This window comes from Salmo salar, chromosome 12 (assembly GCF_965601325.2).
Source record: "Salmo salar chromosome 12, fSalSal1, whole genome shotgun sequence".
NCBI classification, from domain to species: Eukaryota; Metazoa; Chordata; class Actinopteri; order Salmoniformes; family Salmonidae; genus Salmo; species Salmo salar.
Genome location: NC_138302.1, coordinates 77,491,833 through 77,507,409, shown reverse-complemented (window position 1 = coordinate 77,507,409; position 15,577 = coordinate 77,491,833).

The window sequence follows — 15,577 nt, the reverse complement described above, 5'->3', positions numbered from 1 at the left end:
TACATTTTCTGGGCTAACAATGTAAGAAATAATACATAAATAAACAAAATACTGCATAGTTTCCTAAGGACTAGAAGCAAGGCAACCCTCTCTGTCGGCTCCATCATGTTTCTTAGAGCTTGGTCAGAGCGTGGTTGTCCTATGGTTATTTTGGATACAACCTTCCCATAACATTTCCTACAGCTTTCCTCACAGTTCTATTTAAAGTAATGTTCTCAAATTATTCAGAGAACATCAAGAAATAACATTTTTCTGTGGGACTTCCAGTACTTCAGCATAGTGTTTTCTGCATGTTTCCTCATTGTTCTATTTAAAGTCATCTTCTCAGAACATTAAGAAAACTTTCCATTAAAAACACCAGAAAACATTAGTAACGTATAAAGAATGTTGTAAGAATGTTATTTAAAACATATACACTCCGTTCTCAGCATCAACAAATCTATCTCTATCCTCTATATTGTTAAGTGTGTTGAGGTGTGTTGACCACGCCCACTAATTGGCCACACCTGATCTTAATGAGTGCTTGTTTTCTTTGAAATTAGGGTCTGTTTGAATAGACTAAAATAAACAGCTTTGGGGCTATCTGTGCTCGTAGTTCAAAACAGTTAACCAAAATTAAGATAGCAGTTTTATTGAAACATGTTATCATAACTTTATTTAATTACCTTCAAATAACCTAGAATTTCTGTTCTCTGAAAGTTAATAAAACCTCCCAGGAAAACATTTAGGGAACCATAGAAAAACGTTCTCAGAACCTCCCTACAACCTAAAAATGCATGTTCCCAGAACAGGCAGAATTTGGGTAGGCTACTGAGCGATAATCCCAAAATAGTTTATTTAGCAGTATATAACTGGTGAAACAATACATTGCCATACCCTCTACCGTGTTATAGGCTACAATGTAGCCAACAACAGCCTACTACCATCTGAAGATATCTATTGGTGCAGTAGCCTAGCATAGATACACACACTCACCTATTTAGGTTCACTTTCAACACTGTGCCAACAACATAAAGAGCCCTCAAAGTTTTCTCAATGTCGAGACGAAATGTCTGTTGATACGGTACTGGTATGTCGGTTGCTTTTCTCTTATTAAGGTGCTGAAGGAGATTAGGGTGCCTGGTCATAGAAACTTTCTCCTGTGAAACATCCATGGTGATACAGTACATTGCAGAGGAGCAAAATGATGAAATGAGATATGGCGGTGGAGGGTAGGCTATTGTTAAGGGGGTGTTTTCCTGCTAGTAATGAGGCAGAGGAGGCTGCAATTACCCAGAAAACCAAACATTTGCCAACTTGCATTGCAGTCAGTACTTGAATAGCAACAGGATAATGTAGGCTTAGGCCTACACTAGGCCTGCAGTATACATTTTGTTGTCACACTGATTGTCATATTGAAGGCCATATTTGAATCACATAAAAACAGTTGAAGTCGGAAGTTTACATACACCTTCATTAAATACTTTTAAACTCAAAACTCAAACTCAAACTTTTTCACAATTCCTGACATTTAATCCTAGTAAACATTCCCTGTCTTAGCTCAGTTAGGATCACCACTTTATTTTAATAATGTGAAATGTCAGAATAATAGTAGAGAGAATTATTTATTTCAGCAATTATTTATTTCATCACATTCCCAGTGGGTCAGAAGTTTACATACACTCAATTAGTATTTGGTAGCATTGCCTTTAAATTGTTTAACTTGGGTCAAACGTTTCGGGTAGCCTTCCATAAGTTTCCCACAATAAGTTGGGTGAATTGTGGCCCATTCCTCCTGGCAGAGCTGGTGTAACTGAATCAGGTTTGTAGGCCTCCTTGCTCAAGGCTTTGTGATGGCCACTCCAATAGCTTGACTTTGTTGTCTATAAGCCATTTTGCCTCAACTTTGGAAGTATGCTTGGAGTCATTGTCCATTTTGAAGACCCATCTGCGACCAAGCTTTAACTTCCTGACTGATGTCTTGAGATGTTGCTTCAATATATCCACATAATTTTCCTGCCTCCTGATGGCATCTATTTTGTGAAGTGCAACATGATGCTGCCACTCCCGTGCTTCACGGTGGGGATGGTGTTCTTTGGCTTGCAAGCCTCCCCCTTTTTCCTCCAAACATAAACATGGTCATTATGGCCAAACAGTTCCATTTTTGTTTCATCAGACCAGAGGACATTTCTCCAAAAAGTATGATCTTTGTCCCCATGTGCAGTTGCAAACCGTAGTCTTTTGTACCTGGTTCCTCCAGCATCTTCACAAGGTCCTTTGCTGTTGTTCTGGGATTGATTTGCACTTTTCGCACCAAAGTACGTTCATCTCTAGAGGACAGAACGCATCTCCTTCCTGAGCGGTATGACGGCTGCGTGGTCCCATGGTGTTTATACTTGCGTACTATTGTTTGTACAGATGAATGTGGTACCTTCAGGTGTTTGGAAATTGCTCCCAAGGATGAACCAGACTGGTGGATGTCTACAAAAAAAATTCTGAGGTCTTGGTTGATTTCTTTTGATTTTCCCATGATGTCAAACAAGGAGGCACTGAGTTTGAAGGTAGGCCTTGAAATACATTCACAAGTACACCTCCAATTGACTCAAATTATGTCAATTAGCCTATCAGAAGCTTCTAAAGCCATGACATCATTTTCTGGAATTTTCCAAGCTGTTTAAAGGCACAGTCAACTCAGTGTATATAATCATCTGACCCACTGGAATTGTGATACAGTGAATTATGAGTGAAATATTCTGTCTGTAAACAATTGTTGGAAAAATTATTTGTGTGATGCACAAAGTGGATGTCCTAACTGACTTGCCAAAACTATTGTTGGGTGACAAGAAATTTGTGGAGTGGTTGAAAAACGATTTTTAATGACTCCAACCTAAGTGTATGTAATCTTCTAGGACATACAGACTTCAACAGTATGTCCTACAAATCAATCTCTGCCCTAAAAGCTATGCGGTCGCTAGACATTAGGTACAGGCCTCTGTATAAAGCCTACGATTCTGGACCTTCATGGCACCATTAATTGTTCCTTCATCTGGACCATACGTACATATTCTAACCAGAAACCATGGATTACAGGCAACATCCGCAATGAGTTAAGGACCGTGATCTGGCAGAGTTACTCCACCTCAAGAATTCCATTTGGCGAAAGGCTCGGCACATGCATACTCAGGCTGACTGGCTCTCGTTCAGGCAAATGAGAAATAAGTGCACTCAGTCTATCCAGAAGGCCAAAGTTAGTTACTTTAAGGAGCATTTCTCTCTCTGTGGGTCTAACCCCAAGATGTTCTGGAAAATGGTTTAAGACCTGGAGAATAAAACATCCTCTTCACAGCTGCCCATGTCACTTAATGCAGATGATGTGGTTGTTACTGATGTGGTTGCACATGGCAGAGCTCTTTAATCACCACTTCATTAAGTGAGCCATGCCTTATTGCCCGTCCAACATTTCCTCATCTCCAACCCCTTCTAATGCGACTAGCCCCGATGCTCCTGCCTCTTTTCCCCTTGGCCGCTACAAAGTTTCTCCCTGCAGGCAGTCACTGAGTCTGAGGTGCTAAAGGAGCTCCTTAAATTGACCCCCAAAAAACATCTGGGTCAGATGGTTTAGATCCTTTCTTCTTTAAGGTTGCAGCCCCTATCATTGCCAAGCCTATCTCTGACCTTTTTAACCTGTCTCTCCTCTCTGGGGAGGTTCCCATTGCTTGGAAGGCAGCCATGGTGCATCCTTTATTTAAAGGATCAAGCTGATGTCACGGTTGTCGTTGGTAATGGAGGACCAAAACGCAGCAGGTATGTGTGCGCTCATCTTGACATTTATTAACTCAGAATGAACACACCAAAACAACAAAACGAAACGAACTTACGAACAACGAAACAGTCTTGAAAGGCACACTCAGCAAAACAAGAAACAATCTCCCACAATTACACAGACAAACACACCCAACTAATATAGGACTTCCAATCAAAGACAACAACACACAGCTGCCTTCAATTGGAAGTCCACCCCAATTAACTCAACATAGAAACAGATTACCTAGACTAAACATAGAATTACATAAACAAGGAACAGTGCCTAAAAACCCCAGAATACATCAATCAAATGCCCTTTTTAGAAAAACCACCACCCCAAACCACATAAACCAAATACCCTCTGCCACGTCCTGACCAAACTACAATAACAATTAATCCTTACACTGGCCAGGACGTGACAGCTGATCTTAACTGTTATAGGCCAATTTCTATTTTGCCCTGTTTATCAGAAGTGTTGTCAATAATCAGCTTTCTTGATGTCTATAATATTCTCTCTGGTATGCAATCTGATTTCGGCTCAGGATATCGATGTGTCACTGCAACCTTAAAGGTCCTAAATGATGTCACCATTGCCCTTGATTCTAAGCAATGTTGTGCTGCTATTTTCACTGACTAGGCCAAAGTTTTTGATAAGGTAGACCATTCCACTCTTGTGAGCCGGTTGAGGAGTATTAGTGTCTCTGAGGGGCCTTTGACCTGGTTTGCTAACTACCTCTCTCAAAGAGTGCAGTGTATAAAGTCAGAACACCTGCTGTCTCAGCCACTGCCTGTCACCAAGGGAGTACCCCAAGGCTCGATCCTAGGCCCCAAGCTCTTCTCCATTTATATCAACAACATAGCTCAGGCAATAGGAAGCCCTCTCATCCATTTATATGCTGATGATACAGTCTTCTACTCAGCTGGCCCCTCCCCAGATTTTGTGCTAAATGCTCTACAACAAAGCTTTCATAGTGTCCAACAAGCTTTCTCTGCCCTTATAACCTTGTTCTGAACACCTCCAAACAAATGGCATGTGGTTTGGTAAGAAGAATGCCCCTCTTGCCACCGATGTGATTACTACCTCTGAGGGTTTATAACTTGAGGTAGTGACCTCATACAAGTACTTGGGAGTAAGGCTAAATGGTACACTGTCCTTCTCTCAGAACATATCAAAGCTGCAGGCTAAGGTTAAATCTAGAATTGGTTTCCTCTATCGTAATTGTTCCTATTTCACCCCAGCTACCAAACTCTGATTCAGATGACCAGCCGACCCATGCTAGATTACGGAGACGTAATTTATAGATCGGCAGGTAAGGGTGCTCTTGAGTGGCTAGATGTTCTTTACCATTCGGCTATCAGATTTGCCACCAATGCACCTCATAGGACACATCACTGCATTCTATACTCCTCTGTAAACTGGTAATCTCTGTATACCCATCGCAAGACCCACTGGTTGATGCTTATTTATAAAACCCTCTTAGGCCTCACTCCCCCCTACCTGAGATACCTACTGCAGCCCTCATCCTCCACATACAATGTTCGTACTGCCAGTCACATTCAGTTAAAGGTCTCCAAAGCACACACATCCCTGGGTCACTCCTCTTTTCAGTTCAATGCAGCTAGCGACTGCAACAAGCTGCAAAAAACACTCAAACTGGACAGTTTTATCTCCACCTCTTCATTCAAAGAATCATTGACACTCTGACTGACAGTTGTGGCTGCTTCGTGTGATGTATTGTTGTCTCTTCTTAAGGATCGGTGTCACACTAGTGGGACAACTTCCGGTGAAACTGGAGGGCACACAATTCAAATAAATAATCATAACAATTATGGATTTTAAACATTTAGGTACATATAAGTGTCTTATATCGGCTGAAAGCTTAAATTCTTGTTAATCTAACAGCACTGTCCGATTTACAGTAGCTATTACAGCGAAAACATGCCATGCGATTGTTTGAGGGTAGTGCCCCACATCAAAATATTTTTCCACCTGCACAGGTTTCATACATTCACATATAACGATTAAATATTCACTTACTTTTTGAAAATCTTCCTCTGATTTGTCATCCAAAGGGTCCCAGCTATAACATGTAGTGTCGTTTTATCAAAAAAATTCAGTTTAGTTGGCGCCATCAATTTGAGTAATCCACTCGTTCAACTTGCAGAGAAAGGAATTTGAAAATCTACCCCTAAACTTTGTTTCAACAAGTCAAAATACATTTCTATTTACTCCTCAGATACCCTAAAATGTAATAAAACTTTAATATTTCTTTCAGAAAGAAGTATGTTCAATAGGAAACCGATTTTAGCAGGTGCGTAATGTCTTCATGGCAAGCGCAAACACACATTTCCAAGACTGTGTCCCTCTACTAAAACTGTTATTTCTTATTCGTTTTTGAAGTTACAAGCCTGAAACCTTGAACATAGACTGCTGACACCCTGTGGAAGCCATGGGAATTGCATCCAATTCTCAATATGACCTTTTTCTTGCATTTCTAAGAGGATGGTCTCTCAACAAAAAAAAAACATTTCCGGTTGGTTTTTCTTTGGATTTTCTCCTACCATATCTATTGTGTTATATTCTCCTACATTATTTTAACATTTCTATAAACGTCAAAGTGTTTTCTTTCCAATCGTACCAATTATATGTATATCCTGGCTTCAGGGCCTGAGCTACAGGCAGTTTACTTTGGGCACGTCATTCAGGCAGAAAGTGGAGAAAAAAGGGGCCTAGCCCTAAGAAGGCCTTTGTGCAGTTGTCAGTGCCCAATAATGGTTGTACCATGTTGTGTGTTGCTACCATGTTGTTGTCATGTGGTATTGCTACCATGCTGTGTTGTCATGTGTTGCTGCCATGCTATGTTGTTGTCTTAGGACTCTCTTTATGTACTGTTGTGGTGTCCCTCTTGTCGTGATGTGTGTTTTGTCCTATATTTGGTGAGTGGTATATAGCCTGTGGTGGTAAAATCATATAAAGTCATATACATTTATAACAGTTGGTTGCTTCCCATATTTGGAGTATTATTATGACTGTGCTACTTCCTGGTCATCATAAGATGCCAGCTTAGCCATTCTCAGGAGAGTTTAGGTGTGTGAGCTTCTCCCTCCTTCCCAAACTAAGAGGATTTGCTGTGCTTCCTCCTGTGGAACTCAGAGGAGGCCTGGTTGATTTCCTGTTGAGATCAGATGTAATACTTCCTCTCCACGGCTTTGTATTTCTCCCTGCAGACCACCGAGGAAGGGGCTATTTGGGAACAGCGACGAGAGTCCTGCTTTTGTGGAGTTCTTGGAGTTTCTGGGGGACAAGATTGAGCTCCATGACTTTAAAGGGTAAGTGTGGCCTTAGAATGGTATTGACATGGCAGATGAAAGACTGATCATGTCTCTAATCGATTACAATTGACTTTGACATGACTCCCTGAATGATGACACTTCAGACGTCTAAAGCCTCATTTATTATGGTAGATCTGCTCTGATTCTCTCGATTTAGAGCAATATAATATTCTGAGTGATACGTCACCCACGGCCCGACAGGAACAGAGTCTGTCTACACTAACTTTCACAACAAGGAGATCATGTTCCACATGTCCACCAAGCTGCCATACACAGAGGGAGACTCCCAGCAGGTGACTAGCTCAGTCAGGCTCTGTCCTGTCTGTCATTATGTCTGTCAGTAGCTAGATTGGATGTATAGTATATCTACTTCATTTCAATCAAGAAACATCACTGTATAACAGTACCGGTTTGTAAAATCTGGGGCAACATGTAGTTTCTCAATTGAGGCCACAGTTTGGTGGGTTGATGCTTTCTCCTGCTGCTTAGAATGACCTCAGCTACCTCACCTGCCCCCTGGGAGAACCATCCCAATGAGACTCTTATTCTCAAGAGATGAATGAGCAGCAGAGCTGAGCTATGTGGACAGACAGACACACGTAAAGACACAGGAGATACCCTTGTAGGCTAAGACGATCAGAGATTCACTGTGACACCAACGACATAAAGGCAAAGATGAACAGACACAATGTGTTGAGAGGAAGAGGAAGGAAAACAACTAGCAGTCTAAAGCTGAGGCTGACCTGGCGTTGAGCCTGTGTTGAGTTCATTATTGAATGTCAACAACAAGCCTCAGAGTGCCTACTGCCCAAGAGCCAGACCAACCATGCAACACAAGAACCCTGCTCAGCATAATTCTACCACTGTATAAAAGGGCTTGTTTGAGCCTTACATATGCCTTGTCAGGTGATCAGTCCTGAGTCTCTCACTTCATTTTTTATGAGATTATTAAATAGATAAAGCCTCTATGACAATACCAACTCTTCCTTATTTCTTCAGAGCTTGAAAGAAATGGTTTATTGTTATCATATGTAAAACTCCAAAATATATGACTATATCAGGATAAGGTAAGAAGACCCAGATGCAGACCGTGTCGAAGTCACAATGTTTATTACAACAACAGAGGCAAAAGTACAGGACGGCAGGCAGGTTTGGGGTCAGGTCAGGCAGAGGTCGGAAATCCAGATAGGGGCAAAGGTACAGGACGGCTGGCAGGCTCAGGCGGAGTGGTCAGGCGGGTGGGTTCAGGACAGGCAAGGGTCAAAAACCAGGAAGGCAAGAAAAATAGAGGCTGGGAAAAGACAGGAGCTGACAGGACAAATGCTGGTAAGTTTGACAAACAAGACGAACTGGCAACGGACAGAGAACACAGGTATAAATACACAGGGGATAATGGGGAAGATGGGCGACACCTGGAGGGGCGTGGAGACAATCACAAAGCCAGCAATTCAGCATCTAATAAGAGAAGAAATATCCATAAAGTCCTGAAAATAAACATTTGCCTTAATGTTTTATTCATACAATCAATATGATCTGTGCTATTTTATGACAGTACTTTGCCCTGCAGTAAATGTCATTCATCAACAGGTGTCATGTGGTCCTGCTGTATAGAATAATTCCCCCATGTTGACAATGGTGTGCAGAATAACATGGAAACTGGTGACTGATCAGTGAGTCGACACGTTAGGGAGCAGGAAGCTAAGCTGCAGAGACCTATAATCACATTACAGGGAAAAAGGTTCTGTCTTTTTCAGTCTCCAATCACCGAATGGGTTATAGGCCGCCCTATGCCTTTCTATGCCTCCTCCTTTGGCCGTCTCTCCTTCCAGTTCTCTGCTGCCAATGACTGGAACGAACTACAAAAATCTCTGAAACTGGAAACACTTATCTCCCTCACTAGCTTTAAGCACCAGCTGTCAGAGCAGCTGACAGATCACTGCACCTATACATAGCCCATCTAGAATTTTGCCCATACAACTACCTCTTCCCCTACTGTATTTATTTATTTATTTTGCTCCTTTGCACCCCATTATTTCTATTTCTACTTTGCACTTTCTTCCACTGCAAATCTACCATTCCAGTGTTTTTACTTGCTATATTGTATTTACTTTGCCACCATGGACTTTTTTGCCTTTACCTCCCTTATCTCACCTAATTTGCTCACATTGTATATAGACTTATTTTTCTACTGTATTATTGGCTGTATGTTTGTTTTACTCCATGTGTAACTCTGTGTTGTTGTATGTGTATCTACTGTATTATTGACTGTATGTTTTGTTTATTCCATGTGTAACTGTGTTGTTGTACTGCTTTGCTTTATCTTGGCCAGGTCGCAATTGTAAATGAGAACTTGTTCTCAACTTGCCTACCTGGTTAAATAAAGGTGAAATAAAAAATAAAAAAATACAAATATTTAAAAAAAAATGTATCACATGACCGCCACTGTTTTATGAAAAGTGCTTATAGAGAGATGTTTCATACTTACAATTAGTAATCACAAATTGTTTCTGTAGTAGACTATGCATTTAGTGGAGTATTGACCTAATTAATAAATCTCTACTGAACAAAAATATAAATGCAACATGCTACAATTTCAAAGACTTTACTGAGTTACAGTTCATAAGAAAATCTGTTCATTTAAATAAATGTATTAGACCCTAATCTATCGATTTCGCATGACTGGGAATACAGATACGCATCTGTTGGTAGATACAAAAACAAACATGTAGGGGCGTTGATCCGAAAATCAGTCAGTATCTGGTGTGATCACCATTTGCATCATGCAGCGTAACATATTTCCTTCACATAGAGTTGACCAGGCTGTTGATTGTGGCCTGTGGAATTTTATCCCTCTCCTCTGCAATGGCTGTGCGAAGTTCCTAGATATTGGAGGGAACTGGAACACGCTGTCGTACGTGTCGATCCAGAACATCCCAAACATGCTCAATAGGTGACATGTCTGGTGAGTATGCAGGCCATGGAAGAACTGGGACATGTTCAGCTTCCTGGAATTGTGTACAGATCCTTGCGACATGGGGACCTGCATTATCATGCTGAAACATGAGTAGCACGATAATGGGCCTCAGGATCCTGTCACAGTATCTCTGTGCATTAACATTTCCATCGATAAAATGCAATTGCGTTCATTGTCCATAGCTTATGCCTGCACGTACAATAACCCCACCGCCACTATGGGGCACTCTGTTCACAACACTGACATCAGCAAACCGCTCACCCACACAACGCCATACACATGGTCTGTGGTTGTGAGGCCGTTTGGACGTACTGACGAATTCTCTAAAACAATGTTGGAGGCAACTTATGGTAGAGAAACAAACATTCAAGTCTCTGGCAACAAACCTGGTGGACATTCCTGCAGTCAGCAAGCCAATTGCACGCTCCCTCAAATCTTGAGACATCTGAGGCATTCTGTTATGTGACAAAACTGCACATTTTAGAGTGGCCTTTTATTGTCCACAGCATAAGATGCACCTGTGTAATGATCATGCTGTTTAATCAGCTTCTTGATATCCCACACATGTCAGGTGGATGGATTATCTTGATATAGGCCGAAAAATAAATGTATGCTCAAATTTAGAGAGAAATAATCTTTTTGTGCATATGGAACATTTTTTAGTTCTTTTATTTCAGCTCATGAAACATGGGACCAACACTTTACATGTTGCATTTATATTTTTGTTCAGTGTATATAGATATTCTTGGCTGACCTAAATGTAGTGTTAGTGTAACCGCTGTGAAATGGCTAGTTAGTTAGCGGTGGTGTGCGCTAATTTGCGGTTCAATCGGTGACGTCACTCGCTCTGCGACCTGAGGTAGTTGTTCCCCTTGCAGCGGCTTTTGTGGCGCGATGGGTAACGATGCTTCGTGGGTGTCAGTTGTTGATGTGTGCAAGGGTCCCTGGTTCGAGCCCAGGTTGGGGCGAAGAGAGGGACGGAACCTACACTGTTACATTAGGGATAGTTGGACTCCTCACAGTCTATAAACCTGTTCAATCCTTCAATTTCAATACATAGAGACTCGGCCCAAGGCAACCTGCATATTCCTTATTAGAGATCAATCTGTAACTGACTGGGACTAACTGTCCTGCTTGTTCCTGCTTATTACCTGCCTCATAAATATTTATAGAAGCTAGTCAGTGTTATGTAATTGAGTGATGCCATATGGACTATTGTCATTTGGATACATTATACCTCTCTTCCTCCTTGTGACAGTGAGAGATAGTTTTCCATTTCCCATGAGTCTTTCCATGCCATTTTCAAATGAACCACTGTTTATTTTACAGTAATGTTTATTTTCATGTCATGACTCCCCTGTTACCATGCTGTCATGAGTGTTACCTTGCCCTCCCTTGTTACCTTGCTGTCATGAGTGTTAAATGGGCGCTGCAGGAAGCCAGTCTGGCATGGAGCTGTGCATGACAGGCAGTTGTGGAAATAAGAAGTGCATGCATGCATCTTTTTCCACTTTGTGTCACTTTAAAGGTTGCAAGTACTCTGGCATGCAATCCAAAGAAACAGCTGTTGGTTCACTGTTGGTTTACTAATGACCTTTTCCTACATTCCAAAAAGTAAATCTGCCCTTTGGATTGTGCCAGTCCCTCCTCTCCATCTCTCTACTTCTCATCTACCTATTTAAACAGGTCAACTTTGTGCTTTGACAAAACTCCTCCTTGTGTTTGTTCATTGTCATTACAAGGAAAGAAGAATGAGACCAAGCTGCATGGGCTATTCTGCCCATATGCTGTATCTTATAAAATTTCCTTCCGCACTCTGTGGTCTCTAACTTTAGTCCAGCTTTCAATGTGAATGGCCTTTAAATATGTGCTCAATATGTCTTCTGTATCGTATGGTATACTGTGAGCTCACATTCAAATTTTTTCCTTGATGTTCAAATGGTATATTGTTATATCTTCTACTCTCATCATCTTTCTACTCCCCTGTGTGGTTCAGTAATTACTTGTCCCAGGGAAAATCCCAGTAGGTATCATGGACGTCGCGGCAGTGCCTAGGGATAGGAACAGCAGAAGAAGTTCATGTATCAAATATCCCTTCTAACGTGATAATTCTTCAGCTATTTCCTAAGCTTACTTTTGTGGTTCTATGTTTCTTTGCAAGATTCAATTACCGTTGCTTTTTGCTGAAACCAATATTTTTATAGCCATTTATAAAGCAATAATTTTCTACTACTCAAGTGCGGTGTAAAACCACTGGGTTGTAAGAAAGCTCTAATTTATGTAGAAAGATTTTCTGAAGAGTATCCGTCACAAAAATAGAAACGTCTGAGAATAATTACTGGTTTATTACCTTCCTTTGTGTCTCAATTCCTCTCTTTCACTCATACAACATGCTCAAATAGTCTTTCACCAACAAGCCACTATCACTTCATTTTAGTCCCCCCATAACATTTCTCATGTGTTGTAGATAGCAAGAATCAAATACGGATGGCGTTTGAGTCATTGTGCTGCAGAATCTCAATGACATTCAACAAATGCCTATTTGAATGGAGTTCATGTTTTCACTGACTGTAAAACAGACCAAGTCATGTATTATAGCCCTACAGTAGCCTCTGTCTTTTACTATATAAGTCATGCTAGAGGAATATAGTATTGTGGCTGAAAAACCTAGCCACTCCTCCCCAGTCTCTGATCATTCCTGGGAAGAGCCCCACCAGGAAGAAGTTTGGGTCCTTCAGTGCAAGACGGAGCAGCGCCATCGGGATCGAGAACATCCAGGAGGTGCAGGATAGGAGGTGAGAGGGATACCTGGAGAAGAAAGAGGAAAATGGGGAGTGTCAGAGAGAAAGCATAGAAAGAGATGGAGAAATGAAACATACCAGAAGTATGGTCCAATACCACAAGTCACTATGAATGGCATTCAGCTGTCACTTCTTTGCGTTTTACAGAAGTGTCACTGTTGCATTAACATTAGGGGCTAATGTTAGATAGTAGGATAAGGTTAGGGTTAGTTTAAGATTAGGGATAGGTTAAGGGTTAAGGGTTAGGGATACGTTAAGGTTAGAGTATGGCTAGCTAACATGATAAAGTTCCTGCAAAACGCATTGTTGTGTTTAGCTAAAGTTGGTTATTAGCTAAGACGCCTTAGTTGTCACCGACGCAATTCGAACACACAACCTTTGGGGTAAAGAGAGAGATGAGGCATTCAAAGATATGCCAGGTGACTGGAGAGACGTGTTGGTGTTTGACTCTTCCAATCGATAAACTGATATGCATTAGTGGCAGTGGCGGTCAGTGTCGTTTATGATGAGGGAGGATTTATTTTCTTCTCATGAGCATGGCCTTATTTCTATTATAGCATGTTGGGTGACTGTCATTCATATTCCATTAACCCAGTTCAATGTAACATCGATAGGTTTAGGCTACTACATGATACTCGAAATTTCCCTATATCCATCATGAGGTTGCTACAACCTAGCTTATGAATGAAAGTTTACAACATAGGTGTCACGTCCTGACCAGCAGGTGGAGTAGGTGTATAAGTTTTGGTCAGGGCGTGGCAGAAGAAGTTGTGTTTTCTATGTTCTGTCTAGGTTGGGTGTTTCTATGTAGAGGTAATTGGGGTGGACTTCCAATTGAAGGCAGCTGTGTGGTGTTGCCTTTGATTGGAAGTCCTATATTAGTTGGGTGTGTTTGTGGGGAATTGTTTGTGAGCACTGCTTTTTTTGGTTTAGCCTGCTACACTGTCGTATCGTGAGTACTGTTTATTGTTTTGGGTTTTTCCTGTGGATGCTTTCGTTTTTTTTATTCATTAAAAGAATGAGTATCCACATACCCGCTGCGTTTTGGTCCTCCTCTCTGCAACACCACGACTTAAATTGTGACAATAGGTGCACACAGGTTGAGAAAAAAAAGTGGGATGACAGACAGTGACACATTCAATACCGCCATGCACACTCTTGCCTGCATCTAGCGTCTCTAGGGTGTAATCATTAGTCCAACAGTTGCAAACAAGAGTTCATATTGGACAAATTCAGGTTTTTTATCCCTGTTTCGTTTGCTTCCGTTTAAGAAACGTTTTTCAACAGAATCGGTAGAATGAATACACCCCTGATCACACATAGAAAAGTTCACTTTCGTAGCAGCCACTTTGTATTCCTTCTCGGCTCTATACACTCTCCTCGTCTCACTTTTTCCCTTTGTTTGTGGACTTCAATGAACAACACATCAGCTGTATGTGACCATACGAAGAAAAAAAAATCCAAGCCAAACCATGTCATTACCGCTACACACAGTCTACATCGTTGTCCCCATATTAGCTTAAGTAACGTCATAGTCAACATAGCAAATAGAACTAATGCGTTAGTAAACCTCTTACAATCATGCAGTAACGTTACAGTGTATAGTCATTAAGCAGTTACACCGGTGGCAGTAAATTAATAAAACCAAAAGCTTACCTTGACTTGGAAGAGTTCCAGTGTTGTGTTGGATAGTCATAGCCAGCTAGCTAACATAGCATCCCTTTGTTTGAGCCTGTTTGAGTAACTAAACTAGCCAGCTGCATTTGCTAGCTAAGTAAGTAAAACTGAAATTGAAAAAAAAGCAAAAATCTCTCTTTTCCTTAATTTTTGAAGAAATTAATTTGTTCAACTATTGTCTTTCTGAGTCAACTACTCACCACATTTTATGCACTGCAGTGGTAGCTAGCTGTAGCTTATGCTTTCAGTACTAGATTCATTGTCTGATTCTTTGATTGGTTGGACAACATGTCAGATCATGCTGCAAGAGCTCTGATAGGTTGGAGGACGTGCTCTGGAAGTTGTCATAATTACTGTGTAAGTCTATGGAAGGGGCTGAGAATGAAGAGCCTCCTAGGTTTTGTATCGAAGTCAGTGTACCAAGAGGAGGACGGAAGCTTTCAGTCCTCCGGCTACACCATGGTGCTACCTTACAGAGTGCTGTTGAGGCTACTGTAGATCTCCATTGCAAAAATTGTGTTTTAATCAATTATTTTGTGTCGTGAAAATATTTACTATAGTTTTATCTAAAAAGGATAACTTTTTCAATGTTTTACCATTTTTATGAAATTCACTGAGGAGGATGTTCCTCCACTTCCTCCTCTGAGGAAACTCCACTGATTAGCAGTAATGTCTATGAGCCCATCCTGATACCTCTCTATCCCCTCCTACCTCAGTCAGGAAGTGTCCCCCAGTACACAGAGGACTCCAGACAGTGGACACATCTCCCAGGACCCCAAATCAGAGAACTCATGCAGTCAGAGCTCACTAGAGATGCCCACCACAAAGAACAGTTGAACAGACAGCAATTAATAGTGCTGTTTGGCCCATGCCGAAGAACATGTGTATAGTATGTGTGCGTGCGTGCGTGCATGCGTGCATGCATATTAGAGTGATCAAATCAAAGTTTATTTGTGTCACATGCGCCGAATACAACAGGTGTAGACCTTACAGTGAAATGCTTACTTAC